The 25,484-nt window shown below is 36.5% G+C and overlaps 1 long non-coding RNA gene and 1 other non-coding gene across 2 annotated transcripts; one reads left to right on the forward strand and one right to left on the reverse strand.

Annotated features, from left to right (window-relative positions):
• Positions 1 to 895: 895 nt before the first annotated feature.
• LOC146946070 (uncharacterized) lies at positions 896 to 2,669 on the forward strand. The gene is made up of 2 exons (XR_015028221.1): positions 896 to 1,189; positions 2,262 to 2,669. It is a non-coding gene; the product is annotated as an uncharacterized LOC146946070 (long non-coding RNA).
• An 11,031-nt stretch (positions 2,670 to 13,700) lies between these two features.
• On the reverse strand, positions 13,701 to 13,807 carry LOC146946071 (small nucleolar RNA R71). The gene has a single exon (XR_015029529.1). It is a non-coding gene; the product is annotated as a small nucleolar RNA R71 (small nucleolar RNA).
• Positions 13,808 to 25,484: the final 11,677 nt, after the last annotated feature.

Below are 25,484 nucleotides of genomic sequence, written 5' to 3' on the forward strand. Positions count from 1 at the left end.
GGTCCAATATTCAATCCCAACTAAGTTTTTTTTATTTTTTTTTTTATTTTAGGAACTAATCACCAGCTTTTCTCAACAATAAAGAGTGAAAATCCATGGATATTATATCGAAATTGGCTATTGGTTTTGAGTTGAACCTTTTTTTTAGAGGATTTGAGTTGAAACGTTAAAAATATCTTATAGGAGGTCCAATATTCAATCCCAACTAAGTTTTTTTTATTTTTTCTTTATTTTAGGAACTAATCACCAGCTTTTCTCAACAATAAAGAGTGAAAATCCATGGATATTATATCGAAATTGGCTATTGGTTTCCAATCCTTTTTTCTTCTTACTTCCATGTGCAAAATCTCTCCAATCTTTTCCCTCTTTTTTTTATTGATTAAAATTTGAACATTTCAAAATGATTAACGTGTAATCGATAAACAAAATTAAAACAGGCAGAGAAATTCCTTATGAACAAAACAGATAATTTCCTAAGTATCTGAAAAAGAAAAAAAAAATTGTACTACAAACTTCGTAGATCAAATGAAGGGTTACATTGCAATTTGTCCGAGTGGTATCGGTAGTAAGAACTTAACTTTTATAATCGAGTTCAAATCTCACCGGAGACAATTATAAAATGGTGATAGTAACATCGTTATTAATATAATAATCTTGCCTTCTCCAAAAAAAAAAAAAAATTAAAGAAGGGTAACATTGCAATCTAACACTAATAATTTAAACCATTTTGACTAAGTTCATGTCATTCAACCATCAACTACAATCTGTTACGTGTGGTCTGTAAAACCCTTAAATGAATATTGCTTAAACTTACCATGAAATACATGGTACATTTCTTGTATAATGCAGCCAGGATCACAATGCCTATAAATACCAGACTGAATCATATTTATCCAATCCAAGACATAGAAAAAATACATTATTATTTTTATCTAACACATTTTGCTTGAACCTAATATTTGCATTAACATACAAAAAAATGAGTACAATTAGAAATAATGATATGGGCTATTCGGGTCCTCCTCCTGATGCAAATAATTCGAGAAATACAAATTCTCCTATCTCAACCCAAGTGCGAAGTATGGGTTATTCGGATCCTCCTCCTAATGCAAACAATGGTTCTCAAAGAAGTCAGACACTAAGGGCTCAAAATCAGTCTTATAGCAACTACACTTGATATGGCCAAGAGGTATATCAAGACACTATGATTGTATTTGATTTTTCTCTCCTATGTATATTTTGAGACTTGTCGAACATATGCACAATTAAAATAGTTTTGCATATGTTCAAGTTTGTTTTTTTATCATTGGATCAGTAAATCTCGTCATACCATGTGATTTAATGGTAGGATTTAAAAATCCAATAATTAAAACTAATTTGTGAATGATGCAAGACTTATCTCAACATAGGATTGACATGTTTCCTAGATGTTTTAAATTTTTTAAAAAGTTTGAACTTAAAAAAAAAATAATCAATGATTATAATAATTTTAAAATGAGTCGTCAAAGAAGTAGCGACATCTAAGTTTCGATTTGTGTTTTTTCAAAAAAAAAAAAAGTTTCTACTTCGATTTGTGTTATTTCAATAAAAATTTTGATTTGTTTGTTGCTAACGAATCTCATTCTTACAAACAAATTAACCGTTGCAAAATCGCCTCTCATTTTTTTTTTTTTGGGTACAAATAATTTTATTTTTTTAATAAACTTAAAATATATTAAGCAAAGCATAATTTTTAAATCAATTAAAAGTAAACGATGGGCGTAATTTTTTTTTAAACTAAAGCTTATAAAAACATATTAAAAATACAAATATTCAACTTTACATTTTGTTTATTTTAAAAAAAAAGTCATACATTTTTTTTTTTTTTTTTTGCAAGTTCAAGTATTCAATCATAATGAATTTTAGTTTGAAAATTTAATAAAACATTCTCAACTAATTCAAGGAAGAATTTAATTAGTATATTTTATCAATGTATAATTATTTTACACGTGTATCTGGTGATAGGTTGTCATGTCAATAATGAATATTTTTTTTGAAGGAACGTCAATTAATAAATATGAAAACACTTGAATTGTCATATTCATCGATTAATGTGGTAACACATCGAATACATATGCAAATTAATTGTACACCGACATAGTTTATTAATTAAGCTTTTTAAGGAATGTTTTATTGTTTAACTATTAAACCTTTATATTTTTCCTTAAAAAAAAAACCTTTATATTTTGTATCTGGACATTCATCATTTAAAAAAATTGCAGGACCTTTGGCGTGTGCAAATTTCACATGGGAATAATATTTACAACAGCAAATTCTCTTGTTTGCCAGACTCACCGTTTGTTTATAATTGTTGTATTGTAATATTAATTAATCTTATTATAGTTAGTTTGTTACTGAGAGTTACCTTCATGTTACTATGATAAGTTAAAATCAACATTTTAGATTTATTTGTTAAATGATATATGTGGTATATAATAAAGACTACATATATCATTAATTCAATGAAGATAAAATGTAATTTTTAATTATAATAGTGATCGGATGGTGTAGTTTTCTATTTTCTTTTAGTTGCAACTGTTATGATTGTTTAGATAAGACTCAATGTATTGTACAAAGTGTGAATTTCAATATTCGTCCGTTCAATAAAATGTGAGAAATCATTAAGTCCATTTTATAAGTCCTGAAACAAATTTATTATCTGTTGTGAAATCAGACTCAAATCATAACAGTAAATTTAGATGTGTTGAGAAAATTTTAATGATTATCAATAATCAAAACATTCTTAAGCAACGACAACAACATATATAACAGCAATGTAAAACATATTCACAATCAGGGGTGGCAAAATGAGCTCAATTCGTCGAGCCGGGCGTTTAGTCCATTATTTTTGGCAGGTTAAGTCAAAGTTTTGAACTCGCTTTTTATAGTTGGCTCGGCCGGCTTATCTCGTTGAAAAAACGGGGCGGACATGGGGCAGGGCGGACTGGCCTGCTTAAATTGCTTTTTTTTATACTTATTTTATCCTTTTGGATTTATTTTGGTTGTTCGAATTATTTTATGATTTGTTTTATGTTGACGGATTTTCCTTATATTGCTATTAAGTATGATGTTGAGTTCAACAATTTATTAATTATCTTGTTTTTACCACAAATTTATTTGTTACCTGCTATGCATAAATGAAAATATGATGTGGATGTCCATTGTCCCTAGACCTTCTATATTCCTTAACTACTATGACTAAATGACTTTATTGATATTTAGTCTCATGGCTCTTCATTGTAATTGTAAGTTATCACTTTTGTATCCTATAAATAGGACCTACATTGTCATGTAAAGATACACTTGAGAAGCAATGCAACATACTCTTTTGTTATCTCTTTATCTCTTTCTCTCTACTTTCTATGTTGTACAATATTCTATGTTGTACAATATCTTGCAATGTTTTGGATTAATTTCATAACACGTTATCAGCACGAAGCTCTATCAATAGAGGCAGGAGCATCTGATGCTTTGCAGATCATTTCTATAGATGTTGATATTTAATAAGGTCAATGTTGCATGATGTTATTATATGATTATAACAAGCACTTAAGCACACAAATAGCTAGTTATTGTCCTTGGGTTTGGGTTCAATTTCTTTGGTACCTGCTTGATGTCGCAACTGAATTTCAACCGGTATTCTTTACCTTAACATGAGCCGGCAATTTATTTGGTAATACTGAGTTTTTGAATTCGTAATCTCTACAAAATTGCCAAACTCGATATATTGATTAGTACTTATTGTGTGCATCTCTACAAAATTTAACCATTGGCCAAGTTTATTTTATTTTGATTATTGTGTGCATCTCTATCACAATTATATATTTTATCACAATTCCTTATTTAGTCTTGAATCATATGTGAAATTATTTTTCAAGTTTAACTTGATTGTATTTTGTTTAACCAGTTTTTTTGTATAATTAACTTGATTGATCTATATTTATATTTATATTTTTGCATATAATTTTTGTTGAAAAATTTCTTTGATTTGTACCGTTATAATATAGTTCTTTGTTTATTCTTGTCAAATTTTGGAATAATTTAATATAGAGCATCCCTGAAGGATTGCATAACGAAAGAATTGTTCTTCATTATTATGAAGATCATGTGTAATATAATTCCTTAAGAACTAAATATATATGAAGAACAAATGATTTGTCCCTGAAGGATTGCAAACAATCAAATTTTTTTTTTTTTTTTGGTACAAGCAAACAATCAAATTTTTATCATTGTTTATAAAAGTTTGAGATATATATAGTTCTTGAAGGACTAAAATTTAATATTAAAGCATCCCTAAATGATTGCTCAAAGAATGATTTTTTTCCCCATTGTTTATGAAGATTTGAGATATAGTTCTAGAAGAACTAATGATTTAACATCCAACATTCATGAATGATAAAATATAATTGTGATTTTTCTTTATCATTGTCGATAGAGGTTTGTGGTTGAGTTCTTGAAGAACTATATCTTTATTCACAATTGAAATATGAGATCTATTTGATCCTAGTACAAGTTATACAAAAGAAATTAAAGAAAAATTATTTATGCCCCTTGAGATGTATATAGTTCTTGAAGAACTAAATATTTAAATATCAAGCATCCTTGAAGGATAGCAAATCTATTTTATCTTTGTATAATTTTTAAAATGAAAGTATTGAAGAGTTACATGTTGAGAATGTAATATAGTTCTCGAAGAGTTAATATAGTTCTCGCTCAAATAAAGAATTTTCTTGATTATTGTTATGAAGATTTGAAATATAGTTCCTGAAGAGCTGGGATTTAATATTAAATCATCCTTGAAGGATTGCAAAATTGTGATTTTACTTGCTTATTGTTCATAGATGGTTGTAGAGTTCTTGACCACAATTCAAATATATAAGATCTATTTGATCTTAGTAAAAATTCTAAGAAATGAAAATTTATTTATGCCTCTTGTTCTTGAAGTAGCAAAATCAAGAAAACAATATCAAGAAAATTTTGGCTGATAAATCACATTTGTGATGGAACGTAAGAGTACAATCAATGATGAAATGATCAAAGCATAGAAATTAAAGGTAATGTCATATCTTTACATACTTGATACTTATAATTTGTGCTCCACGTATTATTATATATTTTTTGGTAGAATGCTCTATATAATTGCTTTTCCAATGAAATTTTAATTATTGTGGTTGTGAATGGATGTTATTATTTCTTTTGAAAATATTAAGTTTAAGAGTAACATTATTTTGAATTGGGAACCTTGTTAGTTGACAGTAGAACTATATATGAATTTTGTAGTACTAATTCCTTCTAAAAAGTATGTCTATGATATTTTGAGGTCTCAAGCAAGTATTGCTCCTAGAACTTGACCTCACTAAGGATCACAATAATTTTATGTATATTTTGTTGGATTTTGTTTGTGAACGAAAGATGTGTTTTGTGAAAGACTACAAAGGATGCTATAATTATTGAAGGCTCCAGAAGAGCAAATATATTTTCTTTTGTGAAATCAATTTTAGTATTATATTTGACACTATAAAAATTATAGAAGGCCCTAGAAGAGCAAATATATTGTTATATGGAATAATAAAATTACGTACTGAGGTGCATTATATGATATCCAGTAGAGCATTATATGAAACTAATTTCATAGAAATTTCCTACTTTTCAAGGATATCATATTGAAGAAAAAAAGAAGTTAAATATCTCTATATTACGAGATTACTCTGGAGAAAATAAGTGTAGTGAAAAAAAAAGGTTGATTTATACTGCACTTATATTAGTGCAATGGAAGCACATATTATTGTAAACCAGAAGTTTACATATTAAATTTTTAGTGCAATGGAAACATGTATTATTGTAAACCAGAAGTTTACAAATTGTATTAAATTTATCGTTGGCAAGACCGGTTGGGTTATCCCGGATCTATTATGATGCATAAATTAGTTGGAATTTTTTTTGGATATATGTTGAAGAGTCAGAAGATTCTTCAATCTAGTAATTATTGTGTTACTAGTTCCCATAGAAAGTTGACAATAAGAATGAGTCTCTCACTTATATAGGGTGATATTTAAATTAATACATTGATCATGTGAATCACTTGGATATTATAACTAAATGATCACATGTATATCCACAACCAGAAAGCATCATGTCAACAAATTTGACTAAGAGTTTATTTTAAGAACTTTTCAGAAAGCATTTGATAAGTATCATTTGTCAATTGATATTGAATAACCTGTAACACTCATACTAAACATATCTCGAAAGTTTAGCATGTGCATTAACTTGATACTGGATACATTAGAATTTACAACAATAAATCTTCGAATGAATAATATATACAACAAATCACGTTCGTACAAACAACAATGCAACACTACTCGTCTAAAAAATAGTAAATGCATTCTTAACACCCATGACATCCTGCAGCGGGTACGAACGAGCACTTGCTGAAATATCCATCCGGCTACAAGCTTGCAATGCCTTCCTGCTTATCTGAAACAAATAAGGATTGGGATGAGACATAATGTCTCAGTGAGTTCTACCTAATCCTAGGCTATAGGTAACCTCGGGGAAACCTACGGTCACCACGTGTCTACAATACAACCTGACGGTTGAGTATACGTGTGTGGTCATGCTTGCCTAGACGGTCGTGCATACTAGATCCGTCGTACGTTCATCTTAACTTGCCATAGGTCTTGCTTACATCATACGTGTCATGGCGGAAAAATGGGAACCTAAGTCCGCTATGCCAAGATATGCTAAACACATCGAGGCCTAAACATAACATATTCATGACACGATCCTAAATCGAATTATTAGGGGAACCTAAGATCGTCATCGGTATTAGATTTATAACTTGCTCTAATGCATAACCTGCTCATGTCTAACATCATATCATATCATGATCATATCGTATCATACATAGTCATATTCATTCATTCATTTATACATTCATTCGTTCATTCATACATTCATTCATTAGGTTAGATGTTAGCGTTGAACAAACAATCATTATCTTGATTCATTTTACGGAGAGCCCTGGGTGGAGTAACCCCGAGTACAATCCCATACATGACCGATGAAAACCTAGCTAAGGTACATCGGACTCCCTCAGTGACGTGCGGGCCCCCCTTGCTGAGCTTATCCCATTCCCCTTGCGAGAAACCCCTTGAGATCCCAACCTGGCGTGGATCACAAGAGACACAGCACCTACATCATACATCATAGTCTTGGTCTTATTCATTCATGAAAGGTTAAACCTATACATGCTTTCTCATTTACCTCGGATCCTTGATCGATCCGATTAGTGGTAAACTACATACTTGTTCATTCATGTCTTATCATACATAAGCTCATTCATGTTCATACTTATTTATAGTGGAGAGATTAACTTATCAATCCACGGCTTAACATGCTTGTATAGACATTCTTGTTCATGTGCGAAGAGAATACTATAAACACTTCGCGTCTTAACATACTTAGGATTCATGCTTAGCATTCTAGTTCTTCATTCCCTTTCTTAGTTCATTGCTACTCCATCATGTTCGTAAAAACTCTCATAAGCCGTTCTTTCCATATAAGCTAAGATTGCCATGATTTTCGTTTCATGAATCGTTTGATGTTATGTGCATTGCTTAGATGTTGTTTTGGGGTTATAAAGTTATAAATCGATGAAAGAAAGGCATTCAGGATGCACCACCGACCCCAAGATGAGCTAACAAGCAAAAAAAAATTTGGCATGTGCAGAGAGTTTAGCTAATAGCGAAATTTTTTAGGTATTAGCGAAATCCATCTGGGTAATTTTGCTATTAGCGAAATTATTTCGCTATTAGCGAGTTTCTTCGGGTCTGAGGTGCAGAATTTGCAATTTTGACCCAAAACTCGTCCAATTCGATCCTGTAATGCACCATACACATCCAGCAACATATAGAGACAATATTAAACATATTTCATGGCAATTTTAACATATAATCAACAAGATTAGCTTTGGGGTACTAAAGTTTCATCATAACTAAACTAACACAAATCATGTTTCCTTCATAAGATTGCACAAACCCATAGGTAGGTAATCTATCTATAGAACTCACCTTATCATGATTTAGCAATAACAAGCTTCAATCTTCAAGTTCCTCTTGTACACCAAACCCTAGCCCTTGATGTCCTTACTCATGATGTTCCAAAGGATTTCCATTCCAATTCTTGTTGCTTTCTTGCTTGCTAAGACACCATAATTCATGCTTGATTCACCAATTGTATGAATTTGGAAGACTTGAGGGAAAAGATTGAGGGAAAGGGGCGCTATTCTAGAGAGAAGGAGGAGAGAATTCTTTTGTTTCAAACCTAGAGAGAGAAAATCAAGTGAAGAATGAGAATTTTGTAACCAAACACCTATAAATACCCCTTACGTCCAAATACCCAAAATGCCTTTGGTCTTAATGGTTCTTTCTCTGACACTGATATTTCAACCCTTGTTTAACTGACATGCATAAAAGTATCTTTCGTTTTACCATAACCTTACTGGACATTCATACTCTGATACACATTTGATTACTAGAATCCAATGTGGACGAGCGGGGTGTTACACTCTACCCCCCTTAAAAGAAATTTCGTCCTCGAAATTTAAGGATTGCTTAACAAATATCAAGTCTAGTACATAACATCTTGAGGTAACTCTCATATCATCGGAAGTGATCTAATTAAAACCTAACTTTATCTTAAAGTGTTGTGGTCGAAACTTATCCTTGCTATGTGCCGGACTAGTTCTTCGGGTCCATATTTGATCCGCTTAACATAGACCATTCGTATAAATTAACTTATCATTAACTGGAACACTCAGGATTTGCCTTTCTACTGGGGTCCTACCGGAAACCAGGTTTGCCCTGCAGTGCTCGATTGCATCTAAGGCATCTTATCGTGCATACACATCCTCAATACATAATCTTCCTTACTGAACCTTGAGGCTCATGCCTCTTACTTACGTTGGTTATCCAATGATTCCGCAATTCTCATATCTTTTCTCAGAGTCTTAAGAAATCTTCCGACTTAGACCACTTTGATGTAAGATTTTTCCTACATGTCATATAACTATGTACACGTGAGTATATATAGGATCGTTTCCACAGGGAGTTACGTTAATCATAAGCATTTTCACAATCGTTCAAGTTAAGGGTTTGGATATAATTTGTTTGTTTGTAACACTATATCCATATTTGACACTAAAGTAAAAACGAGAGGGGATCGAACTATTTCGCTTGCGGTATAAGATAACGAGCAAGCATAACAGCAGCAATCTCTCGATCGATTAACAGACTCTAGCTTTATAACCAATATTATTACAATCATTTCTACAATATCCTTCGTGTCCAAAGCGACATCGTTATTTCCAAGTTAGCGTTTAAACATTCGTGTCCAAATTCCTTAAACGATAACAAAGTCGATCGGATAACTTAATCGACCGTGTCCAGCCTGATTAAGTATCCGAAAGCATTAAAATCTTGATTAAAAGTAATTATCAAAGGTTTACAAACTTGTCAAGAGTGATATAACATAAGATAGATTGTTATTCTAGTTCTAGATTCAAGAGTTTGTGTCCAAATCATCTTGAATCTCTTTGAAAGCATTAAAAGCAAGAATAACAACAATATTGAATCATTAAGCTAGAACCTTATATATTAAAAGATCAAAAGATTACATAATAGCTTGATAGTTACCTCAATACTACAAAGAAGGTGATAGTTACATATAGACATGTAAACTAATGCAAGGAATGAAGGAAAGATGAAGATTCCATGCCAAGATCCTTGATGTCTCAATGAATCTAGGGTTGAATCTACTCCTTAATCACTTGCTTTGTGTTTCTCTCTATGAAATAGCTCTAACCTCTCTCTAGAAATGTATAAAATGTTTTAATGGAATAGTGAATAATGTTAGAGAGAGGGAAGAATGCTATTTAAATGGGCCTGCATTTTTGCACCTGCGCTAATAGCGCAACTCACGCTAATAGCGTGGTAAGGCGGCCTATTTTCTGGCCAATAGGAGTGTGCCACGTTGGCCCTGCCCTGATGCTACGCTCCAGCCACGCCATTAGCGTAGCTCTCTGGAGTATTTACGCTAATAGCGTAGGTTACGCCAATAGCGTAGTTCTTCATGGTTGCTACGCTCCAGGTACGCATATGGCGTAGCTCTCTGGACAATGTACGCTAATAGCGCAGTATACGCTAATAGCGTAGCCTTCAAGAGTGCTCCAGATCCTACGCCCCAGGTACGCTAATGGCGTATCTCTCTGACCTTGGCCATTTCTTCATCACGCTAATAGCGTAGGACACGCTAATAGCGTGGGACCTTGAACTTTGACGTTTCTTGCTCCTTGCTTGTATTTTCCTGCACAAAAAGGGTAGAATAAGGTTTAAAAGCATAAATGACATATTTACACAATAATTGGAGTTTTCCATAGAGAATGTTGCAAAACAAGTCACTAAAATGCCTAAACTCCTATATGAAATATATCACTTTTAAACACTTATCAAACTCTCCCCAACTTGGCTTTTTGTTTGTCCTCAAACAAATCAATTGAAAAGGAAACTAACAAGGCTTTGGACAAGGTTTTCAACATGGTGTCAAACAATTCAAAACAAAAATAAACAAATGGTGATTCAAATATGATCGCGTGGATAAGCATGAAGTCCTCCGCTACTCTAGGTTCAAACTAAGAATGCGAAAAATGTCCTAAGCACAAACTATACATCATAAACTTCAAAACATAAACATATCTATCTATGAACCACACCTAACACACTTCTTTGAAAGTAAATGCAATATAATGATAACAATGAATGAGGTAATGAACACACATCCAACAATCATGCTAACATCCTATTTAAGTTAGGTGTCCATCCAAATATCGTCTCAAAAAGCATAAAAGCATGGATCAAAAGGTCTTGCAAGGGTTATAACTTGGCCGGGCTACAAAATAAATGTCATATGTGGGACAATTGATCAGAAAGCCTATCAAAGAGGAACATTTTTTTGTATCACAACTTGAAATCCATATACTTCCCTACCAAGAATTAAAACCTTTGGTGATTAACAATCAAACTTATAACCTTGACAACTTATTCTCTTTTTGATTTTTCTCTTTCTTTTTCTTTTCTTTTCTTTTCTTTTTCAAATGTACAATTTTTTTTTTCTTTGATTCAATGTTGTCAGGTTATTTTACAACTTCACCATAACTTAACATATAATGCCTCCTTTTCCTCCCCAACTTGAATACAACAAAACTCTAATTGACTGTTCCCCTATCCTAAGGCAAGGGACAAAGTACAAAAAGGTTAAGGGTTCAACAAAGTAAAATTATCAAAGTCCTATAAGATTCAACCATGAACTGGATTTTTGAAAAATTTCAGGCAAATTCAACAAGCATTGTGCTTATGAATATTGACAGTTCATGTTTGAGGACTTGATTCATTTGGCTCAGATTGGGGTATCGGATACTCGTTCTTCTCACAGGTAGGCTTTATGTGGTCAAGTAGGTTACTCTCAATTCAAAAAGTGCCTTGATCCTTTCCATGCTTTCAAACAATTCAAAATAATTATCAGATTTAACATAACTAAAACAAGTTAGACGATGATTATCGGTCTCCAGCATATATACAACAGATTGAAGCTACCTCACATTTAGGTTAAGTACTAAGTGGTTCAAAGATATTTATGTTTATGAAAAGACTTACATGATATATATTTTGTGCAAAGTACAAGTTTCAAATTCTTATTAAAAACCTAGAATATCAGGAAACCAATACCTTGGCCTTACGCTTTATCACAAGTAATATCATTGATGACATTCTGTCATTACGTAATATTAGGGACTTATTGTGACATTTTGATAGAGTTCTCATGCAATTTATACTGTTCTGGAGTGCAAAAAGCTTAAAATTTGAAGTCTGTTCGAAGGAAATCGCGCCACGCCAATTTCAAGCCGTGCTGCGATTTTTGAAGCAAAAAATACACACTTCCTGTAAAGGGGAAATCGCGGCACGCCAATTAACAAGGCGCGGCGCGATTTTGATGGGTCAGGCCCATGACTTCTATAAATACTGCACTCAATCTGAAGAACAAGGGTTACGATTTTGGAGAGCAAAGTGCGATTTTGAGACATCGGAGACGGCTAGAAGGGCGATTTCTTCATCCTTTTACCAATTCATGTATGTTTTAATTATTTCATTGATTATGCTATTTGTAAACTCGATTATGAGTAGCTAAATCTCTTAGAGATTAGATCCGAGATGAATCTTTGTAACCCTAATTGACACATGTTGCTGTGAAACTCTATTTTGTTTATGAATTCAATTCTAGTTTATTCAATTCAATTGTTCTTAATGCTTTTTATATCTTGATCACATATAACTTGTTTTCGTGAGAATGAATGACCACTGACCATGGCTTTCAACTTAGACCTAATTGAATTGTTCTAATAAACAGGGTTAGTCTAGGAATAGATAATCGTTTGTTAGTGATAATAGGTTAACGTTCGGTAAAACCTTCAAGAATTATTAGGCCACCTAAGGAATTAGGGGCTGTAGTTTAAGAAGAGGGTCCTAACTCAAGGGATTGATTAGGGCTATTTTGTTAATCATCGTAAACTAGAAGAGGGTTCATAACAAATAGGTGCAGTAGACCAATTAGGGGAACTTAGAGGATTCGAAGGATCTGATCTCATCTTTCTCTCCTATTTTCTTAATCAAATCTTCACTTTTTTATTTGATTTCTTAAAATCAAACCAAATTTACTGCCTAGTGGCAAACCAAAAATAACTTTTACACATCCTAATTATATAACGAAATTGACTTATTGAAGTTAAAAACAGTCCTCGTGGGAACGATATTTTTACTACTTCGATAGTTATTGGTGCACTTGCCAGAGTTCTATCAAGTTTTTGGCGCCGTTGCCGGGGACTGTTGAATTATTTCAACAAGGCAATTACGTTATAGTTTAGGGTTTTTGCAATTTAATTTTCTGTTTTTAATTTTTATTTTTCTGTTTTCATATTCACTTGATTACTTTGCGTTGTGCAGTGCTACTAAGGTATTTTGCTGTTTATGCGAGGTAAACAGAGCTCTGACGACTTAGAGTACGATCCGGAGATTGAAAGAACTGCTAGAGCACTTCGGAAAGCTGTCCGATCGCAAAGGTTAGCTCAATCCGTTCCACCGGGTGTTCGAGAACAAGTACCGGAGCAACTCTCAAGTGAATCTGAAACAATCTCTTCTCCTAAATCTGCAACTATGGAAGGAGAAGGAGTTGTACCACCAAGACCTAAGCTTGGAGACTACGGGTTAGCCACTCATCGCGGTCAACTGACCCACACTTTTCAACCAGCTAACCCCGTAGCGTTCGACATCAAGACAACTGTCCTCAATGGTTTGAGGGACAAGCAATTCGATGGGACTGAAGCTATGAGTCCTCATGAACACTTGAGCCGTTTTGCTGAAACCTGTGAGTTTTGTGTGCAACCAGCCACCGTGACTGAAGCACAAAAGAAGCTAAGGCTGTTTCCTTTCACCTTGACGGGAAGAGCAAAAGATTGGTTGCTAACAATTCCAAACGGGACTGTCCAAACATGGGAAGAGTTAGAGCTGAAGTTCTTGGAGAAATACTTCCCTATGTCTAAGTATTGGGACAAGAAGATGGAGATCTCTAACTTCAAGCAAGGAGAAGGTGAATCATTGTATGATGCTTGGGAGCGATTCAACTTGCTTCTCAAGAGATGCCCTAATCATGAGTTCACCGAGAAGCAATACCTCCAAATCTTCACTGAGGGGGTAACACCAAACACTCGAATGTTCTTAGATGCTTCCGCGGGAGGTAGTCTCAAAAGTAAAACTGATCATGAAGTTCAAGCTCTAATTGAAAACATGGCTGGCAATGAGTATCGTGATCAAGCTAAAAAGAAAGAAAGAGGAGTGTTTGGGGTGAGTGAACAAACTGCTATCCTTGCTAACCAAGCAGCTATGAACAAACAAATCGAAGCTCTAACTAAGGAGTTTCAAGGCTTCACTTTGGCTCATAAGCAACAACAAGTGGCTGCAATCAAATGTGACTTATGTGGTGAAGAACATCCAAACGGTGAATGTGTTCCGGAAGGATCAAGTGAAGAAGCTAACTTCATGGGAGGATATCAAAGGCAGAACCAATACTACAATTCAGGCATTAATAAGCATCCAAATCTAAGCTACTCAAACAACAATGCTTTGAACTCTCAGATGCTAACTCCTCCTCAACAACAACAAAGGAAGCCATCCGCTCTTGAGGAAACTATGATGAACTTCATGAAGATGACTCAAGGCAACTTTGAAGAGATGAAGAAGAGTCAAGAAGCTGAAAGAAAGAACAATGAAGCTTCTAGGAAGATGCTTGAAACTCAACTGGGGCAATTAGCTAAGCAGTTGGCTGAACAAAACAAAGGCGGATTCTCAGGTAACACTGAAGATAACCCTAAGAATGAGTCTTGTAATGCTATTGAACTGAGGAGCAAAAAGGTTTTGACACCTTTAGTTCCAAAAGCTCCAAAGAAGGTTGATGAAGTAGTAGAGGTGGAGGAGAATGGTGTAGTTGAAAAAGAAAATGATCATGGAGTAGTTGAAAACGAAAGGAAGAAAAAAATAGAGGGAGAAAAAAGTGAGAGATTAATTGATGAAGATTCAATCTTGAGGAAGTCGAAGAGTCAAATTTTGAAAGATGGAGACAAACCACAGGTCATTCCATCATATGTGAAGCTTCCATACCCTCACCTTTCGAAGAAGAAAGAAAAGGATGAAGGCCAATTCAAGAAGTTCATGCAACTTTTCTCACAACTTCAGGTGAATATTCCTTTCGGTGAAGCTCTTGATCAAATGCCGTTGTATGCTAAGTTCATGAAAGACTTGTTAACCAAAAGAAGGAAGCCTAAGGATGATGAGAACATAGCACTTTCTGAGAATTGTAGTGCTATTCTTCAAAAGAAGCTGCCACCTAAGCTGAAGGATCCTGGTGCTTTTACTATCCCTTGTTCAATTGGACCGGTAGACATTGGAAGAGCTTTATGTGACTTGGGAGCAAGTATAAATCTGATGCCTCTTTCAATGATGAAGAAGCTTAAGTGTGGGGAACCAAAACCAACAAGAATGACCATTACTTTAGCTGATCGGTCAATCTCTTACCCTTTCGGTATACTTGAAGATGTGCTAGTCAAGGTTAATGACTTGGTGTTCCCAGCAGATTTTGTGGTCCTAGATATGGCTGAAGATGAAGACATGCCACTCATTCTAGGAAGACCTTTCCTTGCAACTGGTCGTGCTTTGATTGATGTTGAACGTGGAGAGCTAATGTTGAGATTCCATAAGGAGCAGGTAGTCTTCAATATCTTTGAGGCAATGAAACACCAGGATGAGAATCCCAAGTGTTACCGGATTGATGTTGTGGAAGAAACTGTCGAAGATAAAACACTTGAATCTCAATCTATTCAATCTACGGAGGTGGAAAGTGTGGAATCTATAGATAGACAAGAAGTGATTGAAGATCTTGGAAAGATAGAGGGTGTTAAACAACTGGAAGTAAGCAAAGAACAGATGCACCAACAATCATCAGGAGACATCCGTGACAACAAGTATGGGGGATTGACAACTGGTAAAAATGAAATAAAGACTACTACCACTGGTCCAGGTGGTAAATTGGCTTATAGAAGGATTCCCTATGGGATGCGTAATGGGCCGGCTGCTTTTCGATGGTGTATGCATTCAACTCTCTCTGATACTTTGGAAAGAATTAGGAGGTACTGTGACGAAGGGATGGCAAGAAACAAGCCTGTTGATGAAGCTATAGACATCAAGAAGTCTGGTGCACAAGGAACTTTCAAGGGTAAGGAACAAAAGCTGAAACGGTACCGTGAAGGAGGACTCCAAAACAATGAAGAGGGAGCCACATCAACTAATCCTTAGGGATGGTCATCAGTCAAGCTAGTGACGGTAAAGAAGCGCTGAGTGGGAGGCAACCCACTATTTATTTTTCAGGTATGATTTTATTGCTTTCAAAAATAAAAACACAAAAATATTTTTCTTTTCTTTTAATACAAGGCAGGAAAGTTTAAAAATTTGTTCAAAATATAACTCTTGCCAAGAAAATCATGCAAGGTACTGATGTCTTGCATGATTCTCTCCTCAAAAATTTTCAGAACTTAAAGGAACTCAGGCATTTTTCAAGAAAACAAAATTTTTGGCCTGAGAAAGCCAAACACACTCCCTGTTTGCTCAAAATCGCGCCGCTCTGTGTATTTAGGCGTGCTGCGATTTTGAGGAACAGAAAGGCAGCCTCCCTGATTGAAGGAAATCGCGCCGCGCCTATCCTTTGGCCGCAGCGCGATTTTGAATGGTATCTGCCCAGATTTTTTTTAAAAAATTTGACCGTTACTCAACCACCCATTTCCCAACCGTTGCAAAACTAGCCGTTACTAGCCGTTACAACATAAAATCGCGCCGCGCCTTGCATTATGGCGTGCCGCGATTTTCACCAAACAGGCCTATAAAACCAGCCTTTTTCACCATTCTTCCCATTCCCATTTTCCTACCGTTACTCTGTCAAAATTTCCCTACAAACCTAACCACGAAATTCCTTAATTATCATCATCTTAATCACTCCATAAACATCATCAAACCACAAATTCATCATCCATTCATCAACCTAAATCTCCACAATTCACCAATTTTCCAAAACTCCACAAATTTTCCATTCACCATCTTCCTTTCACTCACAAATGGCCTCCAACCAAAGAAACACCCGCTCAAAGAAAGCCACCAACCCAAAACCATCCACAAGCAAATCCAAACGCCCTCGTGCCGCATCCGAACCACCCGAAAACGCCATCCATTTCATCAATGACTTAGCCCAAGAATTCCATCAATCTATGAAGAGTTTTGAAGTCATAGGGGAGAGGAAGTTTGATTTCACGAAGCTTGTGAAATATCCTTTCTTTGAGTCTGAATTAAGAAGGAGGGGGTGGACGAGATTGAATGAGATGATCGACGAGGCAAACAACAAAACGGTGATCGTCGAATTCTTTGCAAATGCAAGGGTGTCCGATACACCCTTTCAATCTTTTGTTCGAGGCAAATACATTGATTTCAGCCCGGATGCTCTCAACGCATGGCTGAATGTTCAAGCACCGGAGGAGTGTTGGGTTGAAAAATTGAGGAGGGAGAGATTTGCTATTACGGAGGATACTTTTGATGAGATCATCACCACCATGTGTAGGCCTGGGTCGACTTGGAAAAAGTCCCGGATGCTTACCTATGCGGAGATGCTGCCGGTACCCAAGGCGTGGGTATCATATGTGGTCCAGACTCTTGAGAGTGCATCTTGCACTTCTGAAATTCCTCTCAAGAGGGTGCTTGCTGCCTATGCCATCATCAAGGGGCACCCTATAGATATTGGCCGCCTCTTGGCCAATAGTCTTCATGATCTAGCAACCGGGAACACCACACAATTGGGACATGGAAGCTTAATTAATTGGTTGTGTGAACAACAGTTGGTGCCGGCTTATGATAGTGATCTCAACACAAGCAATATGAAGCCGATCACCGACTCGGTCATGGATGGGTTTGTCAAGAAATATGAAGGCTACATCAAGGAGAGAGAGAGGGAGGCAGCAAGGCAACAACAAATGGAGCAAGGAGGGAGTAGTAGCCAAGGGGGTTATGCTCCTCTTCATCCAAAGCTTGAGGAATTCATGCATGTGCAAGCTAATTGGATGAATGAGACTTCGGACCAGCTGTGGGTGAACCGTCCTAGGTTCTCAGCTGCGTTTGCTGCGGAGGCTCAATTGCATATGGGTCCGATTCGTGGGTCTTATGAGAGGTTTGGAGGCTCCCGTTAGCGCATGGAGCAATATTTTACACATCAAGAAGAGTATGGGTTGCGCATGAGGAGGGAAATCACTGATGATTTCAACACCACCGAGCAAGATCAAGGGGATGGCATCTTCGAAGGATTGAGGACACCGGGGGCTGGACACTCGGATGATGATCAAGACATGGGCTGATCTACTGATGGATTAGCATTTTCTGCTTTGTATTTTATTTTTCAGTCATTTTTCTTTTGATGTATTTTCTTTTTATTTTCTTTTTAATGTCAAAGTCCATTGAACTTATTTCCCTATTGTAATTGCTCCTGCACTTGTTTTATTAATGAATTTGTTTTGTTTCATGTGACCTATTCCAGTTTAGTAACAGTTGTTTGATGAAACGGTATTCCAAAAGTTCTCAAGGAGGGGTGACTTGATTCAAAGGCGAAGTGTACGGCGTTGCTAGGTAGTCACATACTCCCAGAAATCTCAGCCATAAGGTTCATTGCCAAATCTTGTTTTTCAATTTACTTATATTTAGATTAGTTTTCCATGCAACTACATTTCTAGAACTTGCATTGTTTCTCTATTATTGATTGGTCTTTGTCAATTACACACTGAGGCAAAAGTGCTTGGTCCTGTGAGCCTTTTTGAAGCCTACCCTGTTTTAATTTGTTAAATTTATCCTTTCTTAACCAAATGTGAGCCGGTAGGATTAGAACTTTTTGTTCGGTGACAAACTACATTACAAGCCTAGAGACTTTTAGGATTTGTCCCTTAATGTATTTTCTGAGTTAAGGCATTGTAGTATGTTGCTAAAGATTAAGTTTGGGGTTGCTATTGGAATTTGCAACCAACTAAGTTTGGGGTGGGGGTACTAGAGAATTAGAGAACAAAAATGAAAAGAATTATGAAATTGTCATGCAAAATATACACAAAAATGGTGTATCAAAAAAAAAAAAAAAAAAAAAGAAGGAAATTGAATGATGAAAAAGGGACAAAACATTTAAAATCCGAGTAACTTCAAACTCGATTGTCCCTAAATGTTAAAAGTATTCTCTAGTACCTTTGCATTGATTGTATTTCCACAAGGTGAATGAATGAAGGATTGAATTTTGTGCTATAACTTCCGTAGGAATGCCTAACTCAAATTTTGTGTAGCCTACTTATCCAAATATATCCCACCTTTCACCTAAGCCCCGTTATAACCCTAAAGACCTCAAAAGTGTGTAATGATATTGACTTTGATTGATATTTAGAAACTTTTCAAGCGTATGGTAATATGTAGACCTGCATGTCGACTGGTAGAACCCTATTTCATATTGTTGCGTGGAGTTGTGAATTGGTGGATGCGAACAAGTCAAACTAGCTCATCTTTAGCTAGAAGGAGAATGAACTTTTGGGTACTATCGTTTTGTCAGGTAACTGTTATTTTACTGTCGTTTGTCACTATTGCAAGCAAATTCCTTGAGGACAAGGAATGGTTTAAGTTTGGGGTTGTGATGACATTCTGTCATTACGTAATATTAGGGACTTATTGTGACATTTTGATAGAGTTCTCATGCAATTTATACTGTTCTGGAGTGCAAAAAGCTTAAAATTTGAAGTCTGTTCGAAGGAAATCGCGCCACGCCAATTTCAAGCCGTGCTGCGATTTTTGAAGCAAAAAATACACACTTCCTGTAAAGGGGAAATCGCGGCACGCCAATTAACAAGGCGCGGCGCGATTTTGATGGGTCAAGCCCATGACTTCTATAAATACTGCACTCAATCTGAAGAACAAGGGTTACGATTTTGGAGAGCAAAGTGCGATTTTGAGACATCGGAGACGGCTAGAAGGGCGATTTCTTCATCCTTTTACCAATTCATGTATGTTTTAATTATTTCATTGATTATGCTATTTGTAAACTCGATTATGAGTAGCTAAATCTCTTAGAGATTAGATCCGAGATGAATCTTTGTAACCCTAATTGACACATGTTGCTGTGAAACTCTATTTTGTTTATGAATTCAATTCTAGTTTATTCAATTCAATTGTTCTTAATGCTTTTTATATCTTGATCACATATAACTTGTTTTCGTGAGAATGAATGACCACTGACCATGGCTTTCAACTTAGACCTAATTGAATTGTTCTAATAAACAGGGTTAGTCTAGGAATAGATAATCGTTTGTTAGTGATAATAGGTTAACGTTCGGTAAAACCTTCAAGAATTATTAGGCCACCTAAGGAATTAGGGGCTGTAGTTTAAGAAGAGGGTCCTAACTCAAGGGATTGATTAGGGCTATTTTGTTAATCATCGTAAACTAGAAGAGGGTTCATAACAAATAGGTGCAGTAGACCAATTAGGGGAACTTAGAGGATTCGAAGGATCTGATCTCATCTTTCTCTCCTATTTTCTTAATCAAATCTTCACTTTTTTATTTGATTTCTTAAAATCAAACCAAATTTACTGCCTAGTGGCAAACCAAAAATAACTTTTACACATCCTAATTATATAACGAAATTGACTTATTGAAGTTAAAAACAGTCCTCGTGGGAACGATATTTTTACTACTTCGATAGTTATTGGTGCACTTGCCAGAGTTCTATCAATCATTATCACTCACCTGCTTTTGCTCAAACATGGCTCCATGGAGCACTTTAAAATTTATTGTTCATGAGCAATTTTCTTTTGAGAGACACAAGCAAGATGTAAACAAAAATTTCATCCAAAGCATAAGTTATTAAACCAAAAAGCTAAGTTATTAAACCAAATATAAAGTAACAAAGTAACAAATCAAGCACTAAAACCACAGTGCTTGAAGAGTACAAAATACAACCAAATAAACAACTGTTCCAACATGAAATAAAAACATAGAGTTAGAAAGCAGAAAGAAAAACATCACTAAAAACCCAGATCACTGATCATCCTCTCCAGCATCATCCATATCAAGATCCTGGTACACATCATCATCACCCACAACTCCAGCATCATCAGGTGTCGCCTCATCATCAACAGCATCAGCCACCCCCACATAAGGATTTGGCCTGCCCTCAGGCCAATGAACATAAGCCTGGTACTGCTCAGGAGTCATAACCGGGTACTCAGCATTTCCCGGATGCATGTGAGCATTGTAGAGGTCCTGGTGTATGCCCATGTTGCTCCTCCAAATTGCCTCATTCTGATCCATTAAGAAGCTGTTCTGGTCCCTCACGTACTGGTTATGCATCTGCTGCTCCAGCATAAAGGTCTGCAAACCTGAAAAGTCAAAAGAACCAGCACCCTCAGATGGGCCACCTTCATCATCAGAGAAATGGTATTGGGCTGCCCTCTGCTCTGATTTCTCCCAGGTGCGAATATGAGTGTCAGTAATGGCCCCTTCAATATCTTCATCATAGGGTCCAGAAATGGGCACTCCATTAGCCTTAAGCAATCCCATAATCAAACCCGGGTAGAACAATGCCACCTTCTTAGCACCCGTGGCAACTTTCAAAGCCACAGCCTTCATCTCATTGGCTATGATGCGAGCAATATCAACAGGCACTTCTTTCATAATGCACCAGATGAGTGGTAGAACGGCTTTTGGGGCATCGGATGTATGGGCTCTAGGAAGGGCATTGTGGACAAGGAATTGGAAAACTAAGCGGGCAGTAGCGGTCATCTCCTTGGTAAGTGCATGCCTAATCTCTCCCTTGTCATTCTTTACAAAGCACCTACCCTTGTTCATGATATCACGCTCAATTTGCTGAAATTTCCAATTGCCTTGAGCGTTTCTCTTAGCATAGGTACACAAGGTGGGCATTGTGGGGTCCTCAGATGGTTCAAGGTTTAAGGCATTTTCAAGGAAATCATTGATTGCATCCCTATCAAATGGGATTTGCTTTCCTCGGACATAAGATGTCCAAGAGAAAGTCTCAGCAAAGGTAGCGGGTGAGGCATCAGGGACAGCATTACAATAGAACTCCCTGATTAGGTCGGTGTTAATCTCAGTTGCGGGCACAAGGAGTTTGGTCCATTTGCGACCAGTGAAAATGTGGAGCATATCAGCATGCTCACCACTAGGGTGAATGTCAAAGGTTTTCTCGTGCCAGGTTTTGTACTGTGCCATCTTCTTAAACCTGGCAGAGTGGGCAGGGGTGGGGAAACGGTTTGGGATTGCAGGTGCAGCAGAGGTAGAGGCACCCTTGCCTCTAGGACGTTTAGTCCCGGTAGTTTTTTCAACATTTTTCGGTGCCATCTGCAACAAAACCAGGAAACACCAACATATTGCATAGAAAATATTAGCACAAAGTAGAATTGGTTATTTAAAAACATCAAAAATTTTGAAAATCTGGGCAAGTATGAAGATCTACGCTATTAGCGCCTGCCACGCTAATAGCGAAATTTTTCTGGGAAACTTTCGCTATTAGCGTAGGGTACGCTATTAGCGAAATTTTTCTGGAAAAGTTGCGCTATTAGCGTATATTTCGCTATTAGCGTAGTTCTTCGTACCTGCAATTTTCAAATTTTCAAAATCTTTGTTCCTGCAATTTCACAATACCAACCAGCAAATTTCAACCCTAGGTTTCATCCTATGTCTCTAAAACACAATAGAATCATGAAAAGGAATCAGAATCACAACATTGGTACACAAATCATTCAAAACCCTTATTTTTCAAATTTACAAAATGGGTCAAAATCAAAAGATGAATGTTTGTTGCATGTGGGTTATGATTATTGTTCCTTTTCCAACTATTATCAATGAAGAACAATCTCTATTCACAAATCAAAACTCTAACCCTAACCTAACCATCTCTAATCATGTCAAAAACATGGATTTTTTAAATTCAAGAACAAAGATAGGAAGAGAAGATCAAACCTTGTTAATGCAGAGAGAAGCAACACAAATGCAAGAAGAAATGATGCAAAAATGGATGCTTGAAACCAATTGAAAAGTGGGTTTGATTTCTAGGGTTAGTGAGTGGGAGAGAAGTTTTTGTGTGTGGTTATGAGAAAATGAAGTAATGAAACCGTAAAAGGGGAAAATGAGGGGTTGTGGGAAGTTAAGGGGAGTTAATCCCCTGGGCCCACAAATTTTTTTTTCTCCCACGCCAAACTCACGCTAATAGCGTGGCTCTCTGGAGCTCTCACGCTAATAGCGAAAAATACGCTAATAGCGTGAGGCTTCAGGATCAGTTTTTCAAAGTTTTTCATTTCTGCTTGTAAATGCTTATGTACTACTACTATATGCAATAAACATAAAAATACTTACAAAATTGGGTGTACCTCCCAGCAAGAGCTTGTTTTACGTCCTTAGCTTGACGCATTTTGAAGAAATCATGGCTCGATTAGTGAAATCGTCGTCAAACACCGATCAATTTCACCACCGAAGTAGGGCTTAAGCCTTTGCCCATTAACAGTCCAGTTGGCTTTGGTGACTGGGTCCTCAAGTTCAACAGCTCCGTACGGTTTGACCTCTTTAACCATGAAAGGTCCGGACCACTTAGACTTCAATTTGCCCGGAAACAACCTCAGTCTTGAATTGAAAAGTAATACCATTTGTCCCGGCATGAATTGTCTCAGAATGATCTTCTTGTCATGATACTTCTTGGTCCTTTCTTTGTAGAGCTTTGAAGATTCATAAGCTTGATTTCGCAATTCTTCAAGCCCATGCATTTGAACTTTTCTTCTTTCACCGGCCTTCTCTTGATCAAAGTTTAGGAACTTCAATGCCCAAAAGGCTTTATGTTCGAGCTCGACCGGTAAATGACAAGATTTGCCATAGACCATTTGGAAAGGAGTGAGGCCTATAGGAGACTTGTATGCAGTCCTATATGCCCACAAAGCTTCATCAAGTTTAGCCGACCAATCCTTCCGAGATGTAGAGACCGTCTTCTCAAGTATGCGTTTGACCTCCCGGTTAGAAACTTCGGCTTGTCCATTCGTTTACGGATGATACGGTGATGCTACTTTGTGCTTGACTCCATAATGATCTAGGGCCTTGGCAAGTTGTGTGTTGCAAAAGTGTGACCCTCCATCACTAATGAGAACTCTTGGTGTACCAAACCGGGTGAAAATATTCTTTTTTAGGAACTTCACTACCGTCTTGCTATCGGCTTTAGGCGATGCTACGGCTTCCACCCACTTTGAAACATAATCAACAGCTACCAAGATGTACTCATTTGAATATGATGAAGGAAAAGGGCCAACAAAATCTATACCCCAACAATCAAACACTTCCACTTCAAGGATGAGTTGTAGAGGCATCTCATTTCTTTTTGACATTGATCCGGTTCTTTGGCATTCATCACAATACTTGCAATGTAAATTGGCATCTTTGAATAAAGTTGGCCAATAGAACCCGGATTGAAGTACCTTTGCGGCTGTTCTCTCCCCGTTGAAGTGACCTCCATAGGGCGAATTATGACATTGCCATAGGATCTTCTTTGCCTCTTCATCATCCACACACCTACGCAAGAGATTGTCCGCTCCAATTTTGAACAAATAAGGCTCATCCCACACAAAGTGGTTAGCATCATGAAGGAACTTCTTGCGTTGTTGCCATTCAAAATCTTCCGGAATGAACCCGGTTGCTTTGTAGTTTACCATGTCGGCAAACCACGGTCTCACATTGATAGCTAGCAACCGTTCATCTGGAAATTCTTCACGAACCTCCGGTTCATTCTTGGTTACCTCATTGTTTGTCAACCTTGAAAGGTGATCAGCTACAAGATTCTCCGTGCCTTTCTTATCCTTGATCTCTAAGTCAAACTCTTGAAGCAACAACATCCACCGGATGAGTCTAGGCTTTGAGTTGGACTTAGTAAGGAGATACTTGATAGCTGCATGGTCAGTATAAACAACAATTTTGGAACCTACAAAGTAAGAACGAAATTTCTCCATTGCATATACTATTGCAAGTAACTCTTTTTCAGTTGTGGCATAATTAATTTGTGCCTCATTTAAAACCTTACTTGCATAGTGAATAGCATGAAAAATTTTGTCCTTACGTTGACCCAAGACCGCACCAACAGCATAATCACTTGCATCACACATTAATTCAAAATTTAAATCCCAATTAGGAGCAATGATTATTGGTGCGGTGGTCAACTTTTCTTTTAAAGATTCAAATGCATCAAGACATTCATTATCAAAAACAAAAGACTTATCTTTGTTGAGCAAGTTGCTCATAGGCTTTGCAATCTTTGAGAAGTCTTTGATGAACCTCCGGTAGAAACCGGCATGACCAAGAAAACTCCGCACACCTTTGACATTTACCGGTGGAGGAAGCTTTCCTATGACATCGACCTTTGCTTGGTCTACCTCGATACCCCTTGAAGAAATCTTATGACCAAGGACAATACCCTCGGTAACCATGAAGTGACATTTCTCCCAATTGAGCACCAAGCTAGTTTCAATACACCGCTTCAGCACGGTATCCAAGCTATTCCAACACAAATCAAATGACGAACCGAAAACCGAGAAATCATCCATGAACACCTCCATGCATTTTCCAATAAGTTTGGAGAAGATTGCTTGAACACACCGTTGAAAAGTTGCGGGTGCATTACACAAGCCAAATGGCATTCTTCGATAAGCAAAAATACCAAAGGGGCAAGTGAAAG

Source organism: Medicago sativa, chromosome 2, assembly GCF_051527215.1.
Source record: "Medicago sativa cultivar Bolivia chromosome 2, Bolivia_mono, whole genome shotgun sequence".
NCBI lineage: Eukaryota > Viridiplantae > Streptophyta > Magnoliopsida > Fabales > Fabaceae > Medicago > Medicago sativa.